At 37.4% G+C, this 11,983-nt stretch overlaps 1 long non-coding RNA gene across 1 annotated transcript; it reads right to left on the bottom strand.

Annotated features, from left to right (window-relative positions):
- Positions 1–5,457: 5,457 nt before the first annotated feature.
- LOC141959672 (uncharacterized) lies at positions 5,458–11,754 on the bottom strand. The gene is made up of 3 exons (XR_012633484.1): positions 11,698–11,754; positions 10,484–10,534; positions 5,458–5,743 (listed from the first exon to the last, which is right to left on the bottom strand). It is a non-coding gene; the product is annotated as an uncharacterized LOC141959672 (long non-coding RNA).
- Positions 11,755–11,983: the final 229 nt, after the last annotated feature.

Here is an 11,983-nt window from a genome sequence, read left to right as displayed (position 1 = left end):
AAACATATAGAAAGATAAGGAAGATGGTTTACTTAGCTTCATTACATTAGTCTACCCAAAGTTATTAATCCTTCCTTAAAGAATGGCTTCTGCCAGGCTCTGCTCCTTGGTAACAGTCACACAGTCTTCGCAAACAAGGAGGGCTCGAAAATGCTTCTTGTATAAATCAGGAGCATCACCAACTGTCACAAAGACAAGTAAATTTGATATAACGAATCAAGCATATTGTACTTACCAGATGCTAAATAACTAGAAGTATCTACAAAATAGCCACCTTCCAAGTTATGTTTTTATGTACCCTATAGGAAATTGCTTAACTGAAGCTGCTATTTTTACAAAGCTTTCTGCCATTTTTAATGGCAGACACTTTTTCCACATCTATCTGCATGTTCTAAATCAAACTAAGCGCTGAAGGTGTATTCAAGAGATCTTTTTCCAGCTGTTTGAAATTACTACTCTGAGCTAAAAATCAATGTTCTATCAACAACCTGTTTCTTAAAAGTAATTTAAAAATATAATTTCAGCTGTTAACTTCAGGCTGTCCTTGTATTATTTCTCTGTGCCCTCTTCTTTCCTTAAATCTGTCACCCATTCTATCTCAAAAACTGAGAATCATCTGAGACATTATTGCTTAAATGCACTGATAATTATATTGTTTAGATTTAGCAGTGATTACCTATTGCCTCCTCACAGTCAAATAGAACTGGAGTTTGTTTCTTGTCAATGCTTGCTGTCTCTCCGAAAACCTGTATTTCCAGCTGTGAAATAACAAATAACCAATCTTCACCCCTTCTCTACCCTCCTGAATTTCCCAGAACTTTCAGATGTGAAAATTAAATATCTTAAGTGTGTCTGTCTGCTCTCATCTTATTAAGACTTTTTATTTTTTTAGTAAATAATTGTGGAGATCTGTAATATCAACTGTAAGCATGGAGGGGAGAGGAATGGTGTAGATAAAGCATGGAAAAAGATCAGCTGAGGAGGACTCTAATACTCAATAATCTTCAATCTTTGCAGGCAAAATTCAAATCTTCAATACTTACATTAACACAAAACACCTTTGCCTAGCTTGAAAAATATATCATATTTTTCCACATCCTTACCCTACTTCTCATACTAGTTCAGAGTTGATGGTCAAAGATGTCTGCTGTGCTTGCTGGAGGAATTTCCCTGCATCACCTGTAAGGACTCCAGCTACTCCATATTCTCTCCATATACTGTCCTCATACCCATCTCTCCCAGCACACACATCTGCAAGAGGAAAATCAACTGCTTTTTCTGTAGGTCCTGCATAAGCAGATCTCCATTAAGTTGAAGAATTTGCATATGTGCTGTCTGCCCCTACGGAGCTAGTTGCAGAAATGAAATATATATCAGCCGAGCAGAAAGATGCTTTTTATCCCCTTTAAGATTGCAGTTTCTAAATACATTTTTTTTTTTAAAGTCCATGTGAAAGTATTTAGCTGTGAAAGCCACTTCATTTTAACATGCAAAAATCAGAGCAGAGATACTGTATCTAAAGCCAGACAATGATGTACCTGTACCCCTCTTTATAAAAGCACATCTTCCAGTACACAGCTTGGAAATGTAAGAAGATTTGCAGTGTTTTAGCTTTAAAACTGCCTGATGGTTTGGTGTGGGGTTTTTTTTTGTGTGTGTTTTTTTTGTTTTGTTTTTCTGTTTTTTTCTGTATTTCCTGTGTAGAACAGTTAACCGGCAAACTGACTACTAGACTGAGGAAAGTGCTTTCATGAGATGATTTTCAAATAAATAAAAACCTTAGGTAAGGGCCTTGTCCTGTCCCTGCATTTTTAAAAGAAAGATGCGAACACGTTATTTTTTAGGTACATTTTAGGTACTTTTTTTAGCAAGTAAAACTGCCTACAAAGTAAGCAAGCTCCCCGTAAATTTTCATCATCCCTCATTGTAGCTGTTGCTTAAAGTGTCTTTGAAGAATTAACAGAAACTGCTGTCAGTGAAAGAAACCAGTGGATTGCATAAATAAATGTCAATTTTACTTCCAGGAGTTGAAAATGAGAATAAAACCTGTTTGTTTCCAACAAACGATTTTTTACTCTGCTGACATGCAACCTCTGACTGAGTCACCACTGTGAGTCCTGTGATATCCAAAAAGGAGTTAATCAGCTTTCAGTAGTGCTAGAAGCATCATGTTGCAGCCCTGACACTATCAGCAAGTGACAGTACAGTCTGATGATGTAATCCTTCTAACTTTGTCTTACATTATTACATCAGAGCACCTTGCCTACACAGGTACAGGGGCAGATAAACTGCATTTCCAACTCTTGTTATCAGTTGTTGGTACATAAACATCCTCCAACCCCTGCAGCTCCAATGCAACATTAATTTTGCAACATTAAATACAGTTAATATACTGGGAGAAAAATATTTGAATGCAATACTTATTAGAATGTGTTAACTTTTATCTGAAATCAGTACGTGTATTTATAAAATCAAGATAAAATATTTGAAGATATTTTTAGTGGTGTTTTGGAGAAAAATGTGTCATTTTTCTTTACCATTTTACTTATTTCACTTCTTATTTCACACATAAAATTAAATTTAAAATGAAGTCTCAAGAAACACTGACTTAAAAATACCAAGCATACAAAAACAGTCTTACAGAGAAGAAGAAATTCAGAATTGCGACTTGAGCAGGATTTGGGGTGAAGGGGCTGTTATTTTGATAACTACAGATCATCCATAAGGCTCTAAAAATGATAATAAGGATTACAACAATTCTCACTTTTTCTTCACACCACTTCAAAAATCTGCAAATAAAAATAAGATATTTGCTATTAGGAACCCGGATTTCAAATAGACCAGAAGAGGCACCAGTACTGTGTCATTTACATTTCTACTTGTACAGGAACTACAATCTTGTTGTTCAAATGGGAGAAGCCTCCAGGCAGGTATTACAAAGAATTCTGAAACCAGAAGTACAATTAGGCCCAGGGCCAACAGCCTGGAGCATGACTCAGTCAAGGGAGATCAGATCATAGATCAGTATCTCTGATAAAAAGAACAAAAGCAGAATTAAGCAGGCTGCATACAGGCAACGAAGTAATGAGTAGCAATATTTTCCTAGCCTCAGTTTGAAGAGGAAAATAAATTGAGAAATATGATACGACAGTCACATGTTGATATTATTGCTATATTCTTCTGGGAAAGAAATCCTTTAAAAATCAAACTAGGACTGTGCTGTTTAATGCCTATTAACTGCGAACTTTAGTGATTTAATGTCGTCTTCAGACCCTGTAACTACAGATCCATACATATAACTTTACCCACATGAATAGTCTCAAGGATTTCAACAGGATAATACACATATCAAATGCACAGCCAATATTTATGTGAAAGGAAGTAGTACACGGTAACATGAATAAATAATGCTTAATGAAAGGTTGGTTTTGAGGCAACCTTATTTTAAAAAAGGAGTTACTGGGTCATTTGTAAGACAAGTGTGTTCAAATGCGAACCAGAGCGATCTGCTGGGGCAATTTCTTTTTGCCTCCATTGCCTCAGCTGCCACCTCTGAGGGAAGGGAGGCTTCTGAACCTCCTCTCTCCAGGACACAGCTGTTGAGTATAAGGGCTTGTCTTCCATCCAGACTGTGTGCTTCACCCAGAGCAAGTCCTCTCCTTGGCTAAGAGACCACGGGAGCAGTAGGCAGTGCGAAGCCGAGAGAAATTTTTGAAGGAGGCAAATTTCTATTCTACTCATTAGAAACACGACAGTATTCCACATCAGATAAGCCTTGTGGTTACATATCTCCTTTGTTTTTGAACTTGCCTTAAACTGGTATTAGAGTATTATTTCCTTTTTTGACAATTTGCTGGCATCCTGCTACCATGGGTAGAGTCATAACTAAATTCCCTTCTCAGGACTCACTCTAAACCTGAATGGGAAAGTAAACACCTTTGCACAATGATTTTTTTTTGCTTGTGTGTTCCTCTACTTGCTTTTGCAACACAAGCAGCTTTGCTCAGCAGCAAATCCTATTCAAGCAGTTATTGTGATTGCCTGCACTAACATGAGACACTCATTTAAGAAGATTACAAAATAATGATGAAATTGCAGCATTACAGTATTGTAAATCTCATCGGTGAGGACAGAGAAGAGCTCTCGGAAAGTAACAGATTGCTATTTCAGGTTTCTCAATTTCCATTATCTGACTTCTCTGAACATAAAGAAACTAAAAAATTTGATATTTTTAACTGAATTAAATTCTTCAGAGGTAGCTGTGTATAATGCCTATATTGTAGTTTAGAAGTTTAGTTTCACCCCAGAGTTAACAAATGAATAGAAGGTGATTAAAATGCAATTCATTCTACCAGTAACTTGCTTCATAAACATGTATGTTGGCACTTTAAATTACCTTGCAAAACCTAGGCCACATCAGCTTGTGCATTAGGCGTTTTTGTACTATATTGGGTAATTGCATTGGAAGTGCTTAAAACTATGAAGTGTCGGTCTGTTGAAAGACCCAGTGAGATAGCTAGTATTTGAGAATTATATATTGTTAGCAAATAATCAGCAAAGCCAAGTCATGAATTTAGATTAATTACCAGATTGAGGAGGCACCAAAATCATGGGATTTGTATGTTGCGTTCAGCTGAGAGGCTCAGGTTCAGGCAAAACTGAAGACTAGTGAAATTATGTATAAAACTTCAACCCCATCATGAAAGCAAACCTGCTGATCTTGCAAGAAACCTCACTCCCTGCAGATACTCTCAGCAAAATATTCCCTTTTCTTCCCCGAAATTCCACAACCTCGAGGAGTCTGTGCCTTTCTGTGCTGTACTGCGGTCGCATGCTCTGCTATGAAAATGGGTAAGGTGGCTTGTGCAGTACAGTGTAGTAAGTGATTAAAAGATAAGAGTAGCTGTTCTCAACTTGGATATATTGGCACTACTTACACTTCTAGCATCCTAGTAGTACCGTCTGTTACTGAGTATTCAGTGCTCTCACTTGCCCCGGACACCTTTTCTGAAGCAGTTTATATAATCAGTTAAGCAATTTATACCCATACTCACAAGTGGTTCATCCACTCATGCAAAGTATTATAAAATACATTACCATATGTATAAGGCTTTAGGTATAGATATTATATATATGTTCATACATAGATATATTTTAATTTAACATACCTTCTGAAAAGGACAAATCTGAGCAAGTGAAATCCTTCTCCTATTGAATTTAATAGTAAATAACCTCAAACATAAGCCAAGTTTGGGACATAATGAGAAAGATTTCTGGACCTTTTTCATACTTAAACCTAGGTGAGGAGCTTTTTGGGCTCAGATTTGTGATGAAGCTAGTGGAAATAAAATAGTCGTTGATGACGGACAGCTATAATCCACTACCTTTGCCTCTGCACTGGTCCTTACAGCAAGACAGGTACTCCAAGGACAGGAGTCTGCTAGAAAAACTGCATCTTACACACAGACATAAAATAAAATAAAATAAAATAAAATAAAATAAAATAAAATAAAATAAAACCCCTAGTTATCCTTTCTCATTTATCAGGAATACTCTAGCCATGAACAGAGCTCCATCTGAGTTATCTGTTTATGTAAATTACCTTGAAATTATTTTTATATTGTACAATTAGCTGGGAGCTGGGTTGCATCTCTCTTGTGGGTATGGTAGCCAGCAGGAGAACATCATCTCTGCACTCCTGGTGTGTTGCAGGTCTGCTGCTCCAAGACCTTCCACTCTGGGCCTGCAAAATATGCAAATATGAAGAAACTATTGACTCAATTTGTTAAACATTTCAGGAAGGTGGCATCAGAGTGTGAATTTCCATAGCCCTCACAGTAGCTCTTGTGGACAGTACTTGCCCATTTAGAATTTTGTCTTATTTCCATCCAGAAATGAGAGTGTGTTTTTTGATATAATGAGACACTTGCAGGAATTAGCTGGTAAGGAAACCCCCCTAAGCACTTATTTTTATTGTAAGGCACAAACACTGTTAAAATTCTTGGGCCGGTGTTCCTATTCTAGCCAGTTTAGTTTTAAAGTAATTTGAGAAAACCCATCTTTATTGCTTAAAATATGCCTTTAAAAATATCCCTTATAGCCAAATTTTAAAACAGCTGAACTTCTTTGGAAAAAACTTAATGATCTACTGTTACAGTATCCTGTAGTTACAAGGAGCATTTCCCCCTAAATGTAAATGTTTTACATTTGAAAAAGAAAGTTAAGCAAAACATTTTTCTGCTTTCAGATTTCAAATGAGTTTTGGCAGACAGCATATGTTCCCCAAAAGCATACTTTGGGGACTTGGGCTTTGACAGAAGGGAAGCACTAAAAGGATAAGCAACCAAGTGATATATTCCATCTCTGTTTTTAGTAATGTTATCATTTGTAGCATTTACAACAACAACAAAATGATTATTCACAAAGCCACAGCTGTCCTTCAAACTACTCTTAAAACTTGTCTCTATCATGGTGCTTACAAAAATTTGACAATGGTTAGGCAGATTATATTCTACAATTGCCACTTATTCCAAAAATGATAATCATTTCATCCCTAACTATTGTTTCTTCTATCTCCTTTTTGTACTTGCCTTTTGAATAGGGACTAGATTTTGCTATATGTTCCAAAACATGTAGGTAATAATGATAGAGACTCTAGATGAAGAAACAGGAAATAGAATCATGTTCATTTTTAAGACTGAAGTGCAAGTTCTGAGTTATAGAGAACTGAGCAAATGACAGCAAATGGCCCTGTATTTACCTTAGATAATAATTTACTCCAATAAATTATTAAATTATATCTAATTGTTTCTCTTAGGTAAGTCTATCATATTAAATAATCTGATGTATGAAATCAGACTTAAGTGTCAAGTTGAAAGAAATCCAGTGAACAGGTCTCTCCAGGTAACATTGGAATGCCAACATTAAACTGCAGATAGGAACATAATTATAAAAAAAAAAAAAAAAATAAAAAAGGCAGCATTTCCAGTACAACCCCAGCAATTGTTTTTGGTATAGATCACAAGAGAATTTCAGGCAAATAAAGAACTCTTTACTTTAGGTGTATTGCTGAGATTCAACATCATCAAAGCAACTAGTTTTCATCAGCTGCCTTAAAATCCCCTAGCTATCACTGTTTCCACCACAAGACATATAAAACCACACTTGATTTCAAGCCTAGTATGTTTACAGCTCCAGGGGTAAAGGCAGCAAGATTCATCTGTCACCTTGTCTCCACCTAGTACAGATCTATCCAATAGGTGTTCTCAAAATATCTTATCACACCAGATTTCTTAACACACAAACTGTGAGGAAATGTGGAGGTGAAAAAAGCTGTCCTAAAATGCCAGGGCTTCAAGAACCATTTTCAGTACTGGAGAATCAGCTTCGAAATTTCACTGAAATCTGAAATGCCTCTCTCTGGGACAGGGATTTCTAACTTCCAAGACAACAGCCCAATCCTCAGACCGTGGGCATGCTCTTGACAAAATTGGATTTCTCCAGTTCTGAACATCTGGGGATAGGGAAGAAGAGAAAAGAAATTGAAACACTTTCTCCATCCATCTAAAAACAAACCAATGATCAGATTTTTTATTCATATCAGTGAAGTGTTAGAGCACTATATAGAATATTCTAAACAAAATCTCCTCTGAATATGTATATAAAGCCTTGAATGAATTTTTGAGCACTTCTACAACTTTAGTAGTAACCCATGAAGTCCTGGGCTGAAATTGTTCAAACGGTAGCTAATATTCAAATAAACCCATCAAAACTGTATTTGCAACAGACTGGCATCATGAAAAGAATTTTGGATAAAGGGGAACAGATGAAGAGAAATAGCAAAGAGAACTCAGAGGAGCTGTCAAAGTCCCCCAGGACAGTTTTAGACAGAATTAGGACACCATTTGCAGGGAAAGTTGTTGTTATGGACACTGAAGGCTCATCCCCAGCTTCACATGAAGGAAGCAGTCAGAGAAGAACCTGATGGTTCAGCTCTAATTGGAATTCAATTTACATTTAACTTTCCCATAACCTGTTGGTTCCAAATTTTAAAGTAGAGCCTCAGATTGGACTTTCACCTGGACATGCATCCAGGATTAAACAGAAAAACCTTGGGGAGCACTCTCCCTAGCAAATCTGAACAAAACTGGGATACAGAAGCACATACAGGACAGTGATCTATGCTTCAGGGACAAGAGAGTTAAACACAAACACTCAAGTTAAATACTGACAGATAGCATTGGGTAGGTGCCAGGACAGGTAGGAAGACACCATCTGGGAGGTGTGATACCTTGGCAAAGTACATCCCCTCTACAAAGAAACAATGGCACGAAGCAGGTTTACAGTCTTAGCATGGTGTTTCAGAGCTTATCTCAGCATCCCTGCTGCTGAATCCCAACTATAAATTGCAGCACTGACTTGTACCTGATTTTCCCATATCTTTGGTGAGTGCCGTAGGCACCTTCTCTTCCTTTTCTCTCCTCCCCAGTCTTCATGGCCCAAAGCTTGGCATAATTAATCTTTGATTAGAGATTAAAAATAGTTTTAGAAGAAGTAATAGAGGCAGATGGTTCCCAGAATACCATAGACTGTGGTGTTGGGGTATTCTTAGTGAAAGCCAAAAATTTTTAAATTCTGCACCAAATAAGACTGATTTTTTTATAAATTCTGGTGGGACATTAGACCATGGATACAGATGATTCTTTGTGATGAAAATGGGGATACTCTAGCACAAAGTCCAGCTGAGAAGTCAGACCCTGAATTCTCGCTCCACCATTTCCTAATTGACATTTTCCCACCCAGCCTGCTATTGGCCCTGTATCACACAGCTTCTAGGGCACAGTGTGATGTTACTCAGCAACTTGGGTATGCAAATTTCAATAGACAATGCAGTGTCCAAGAGTTAGGGGACACACCAAATTTCATAGCTTGAGGTCTTTGCCAGTACTCAGTCACCAGATTATTCTGTAGTGATACAACAAATATTTTGAACCATCTGCAGAGTAGGTATTATTGGTTAAGCAGTCAATTCATCAAACTACTGTATTTCAAAATTGTAGAGTCAATATACCCTGGCTTTCTGACAGAGAGTGGGAGTAGGAGGAGGAAAGTAAATATTCCCCTTAGTACTAAGAGACTGAAGAGACATCGTTATAAATGCACATGGAAATACAGAACACTAGAAACTAGCAACCAATTAAAGCTCTTAGATCTGTTTTTTATCTCTATCTCAATCCTTATCTTATAAAACCTTTCAATAGGAAAGGAAAGACCATTCTAAAGGCAGTAAGTGGAGTATGAGGTAGATAACTGATTATAAAGTCTCCAAAGGCACCCAGGGCTCTCAGAAGTAAGGATGTAATTTAGAAGTTGATAATGTACCTCTGAGTGCTTCAGCCACAGAACTCTCCACATTGCTCTAGGTAATCTAGAGATACTGGCAGTAAGATAGTCATCTTACTTCAGATCTCCACAAAATTGCCCTCTTCCTTCTGAAGAAGGGAGTCTTGCAACAGCAACATACAGTGCAGTATGGACAAAGACATTTGGCCTTTCAGTAGCAGTCAACACATTAGACCAGTCAGCCTAGAGTACCCAAATGAATTGGATAAAACAAAGTGATGGTAAAAATCCTACTTTCACCAAAAGAAAGAACTTCAGTAATTTAGGCCAGTGCTTACTATATTAATTTTTAACAGAGGCTTGCTGGCTAAAGGCCAGGTAGACACCTACAGCAACCACAGCCACAAAACTTATTTGTACCAAAATGATTCACTTCTTTAAATCTGGCTCTAAAATTACAGTACATTAAACCAAGGCACAGTCATGTGTCGAACTGCAACAATAATTTCCCTAAAACCAGAGCTGGCAACACACTCTACATTACTGGCTTGCATAAGCACCTCTTCTTCAGACAGTTTAACGCACCATTCAACAAGTCATTGCAGGCTGCTGTGAATCTGTGTGTATTCCAGGCAGCAGCTGTTGGGAAGCCACACAGGTCTACATGTAAATCACACAGCTGCAGACTTCCTGGGAGAATTAACACAGGTCAGACCAAGATAATCCTTGTATTAAAGGAAGGAAAGGAAGTGTAAACCTAGGAACTACACTTGGTTAGGTAATGATGTAGACTGTGCATTTTCTTTAACTGAGTAGTTAAAGTTCACAGACCAGCTTCAGGTAAAGAAACTGCCTGGAAATAGTGGTGCTTCAAGTTTATTCTTTTTTTCAACACACAGCCTCAGGATAGGGTAAAAATTCTTTATTCAAAACTACATTTTAATTAAAACAAGATAAAGGGGAAGAGAGTTTTATGTATAAATAAAAATGTTAAAGAGAGCAACACACCTGTCTGAACAAAATTCCAATTAGATTGGGCTAAATTTGAATTTGAGATCTGGATTTGGGTTAAAGCGCAAAGGTTTAAAAAAACTCTTTCAAAGACACGCACATTTTGTCATCTCAAAAGAACAAGTTTTACCTTTCTCTGAAGCCTTCTGGCTTTCTCGATGAAAATCTGAAGTTGGCCACTCTGAAAAAAATGTGTTATGGAATTGAAACAAAAATCTTAATGCTAAATTCAGGCATTTAAACATTTAAAAGCTGAAATGTTATTTAAAGCAAAATTCTAGCAACCTTTGACTATCTGCTAGTTCACAGCAATAAAAAAAAAAAAATTACAGATATGAGTTCCCCAGAATAAACAATTTAATTATTAAGAAAACTAATGAGCTGGAATGTTTTTGATAAAGAAGGATGGGTGCTTCAGAGAATTTTTGTATGCAAAAAATTCTAAACTGGCATTTACAAACTTCAAATGTATTTTTATGAAACTAAATTTTTTATGGAGAGATCCAAAATCTCTACTGTCCTGTTGCCTCTCTTCCTATAATATTGCCTATATCTTCTGAGCACAGCACCTAGACCTCGTCCTAGTTTAGCTTTAATGAGCATTAAAATAAACCAATTCTTCTGTGTAGAGCCAAAATACAGTGCTTCACATTGAAACTGGAACTCTCTGAAACTGCTAAATTCAGCTGCATTCATCCACCTTTAATTAAGACTGCTGCAAGTGTAAGTATTCTCAAACTGTCCAAACATGACCAGCTGAGGAAACCAAGTAACTGGGGTCAGAGACTCTAACTGGAAATTATTTTGTGTATTAGGAAGATATGAAAGAAGATAAATGTGGCAGACAGATGGCTCAGAGAGTGAAAAGCAGTATCCAGGCAAACTCTGGCAGGACAGTGCTACAGGGTATCTCCCCTTGGAAGAGGTGGGGGCAGTGAGAGCTGGAGATGTGACCACGCGTCTCCTTTCCTCTTATGTTCAGGGAGATGCCATTTTGTACGTTCCCGAAAATGAACAGGAGAGCACCAAAGGTTCACCAGGTGTCACAACACCTAATATACGGTGCCTTGACTGCTGTCCACTTCTGCAGGTCAGGGGACTAACGAGGAAGAGACTGTCAAAAGCTTGGGCACTTTCAGTTATTCGTATCTCCTTCTCTCAAGTATATACACGTACTAAAAAAAATTCAAATACATTTTTAGTCATCTTCACGCTGCATGCACGTACATATATAAAAATACACACACAGACACACACACGATGTCTCTTTAGAAGCCATAAAAACAGATAAGCCATTCTTAGTACAGCTCCAGAGCCTTCTGGAATTACATCAGTTCTACACACATGCACTCAGAGAAGTTGCCATCGCGGCAGAGACCATTCTACTTGCAGCCGGCCGCCAGCCAAGCAGGAAACAAAACTGGGTCCTTGCTCCAGAATGCCTGTAACAAAAATACAAGATGCAAAGAACTAAAGGAAAACTAAAGCCTCACATATACTGAAAAAAAAAACCAAACCACCAAACAGGTGTCCTGTTCCAAAACTTCTACTTCTAATCTATAAAATGGACACTTTTGATGGACATCAGGTTGTGTGTCCCTGGAATGAAATATGGATCTATAGCTTTTAT

Source organism: Athene noctua, chromosome 4 (genome assembly GCF_965140245.1).
Source record: "Athene noctua chromosome 4, bAthNoc1.hap1.1, whole genome shotgun sequence".
NCBI classification, from domain to species: Eukaryota; Metazoa; Chordata; class Aves; order Strigiformes; family Strigidae; genus Athene; species Athene noctua.
This window is presented reverse-complemented; position numbering and strand designations above follow the sequence as displayed.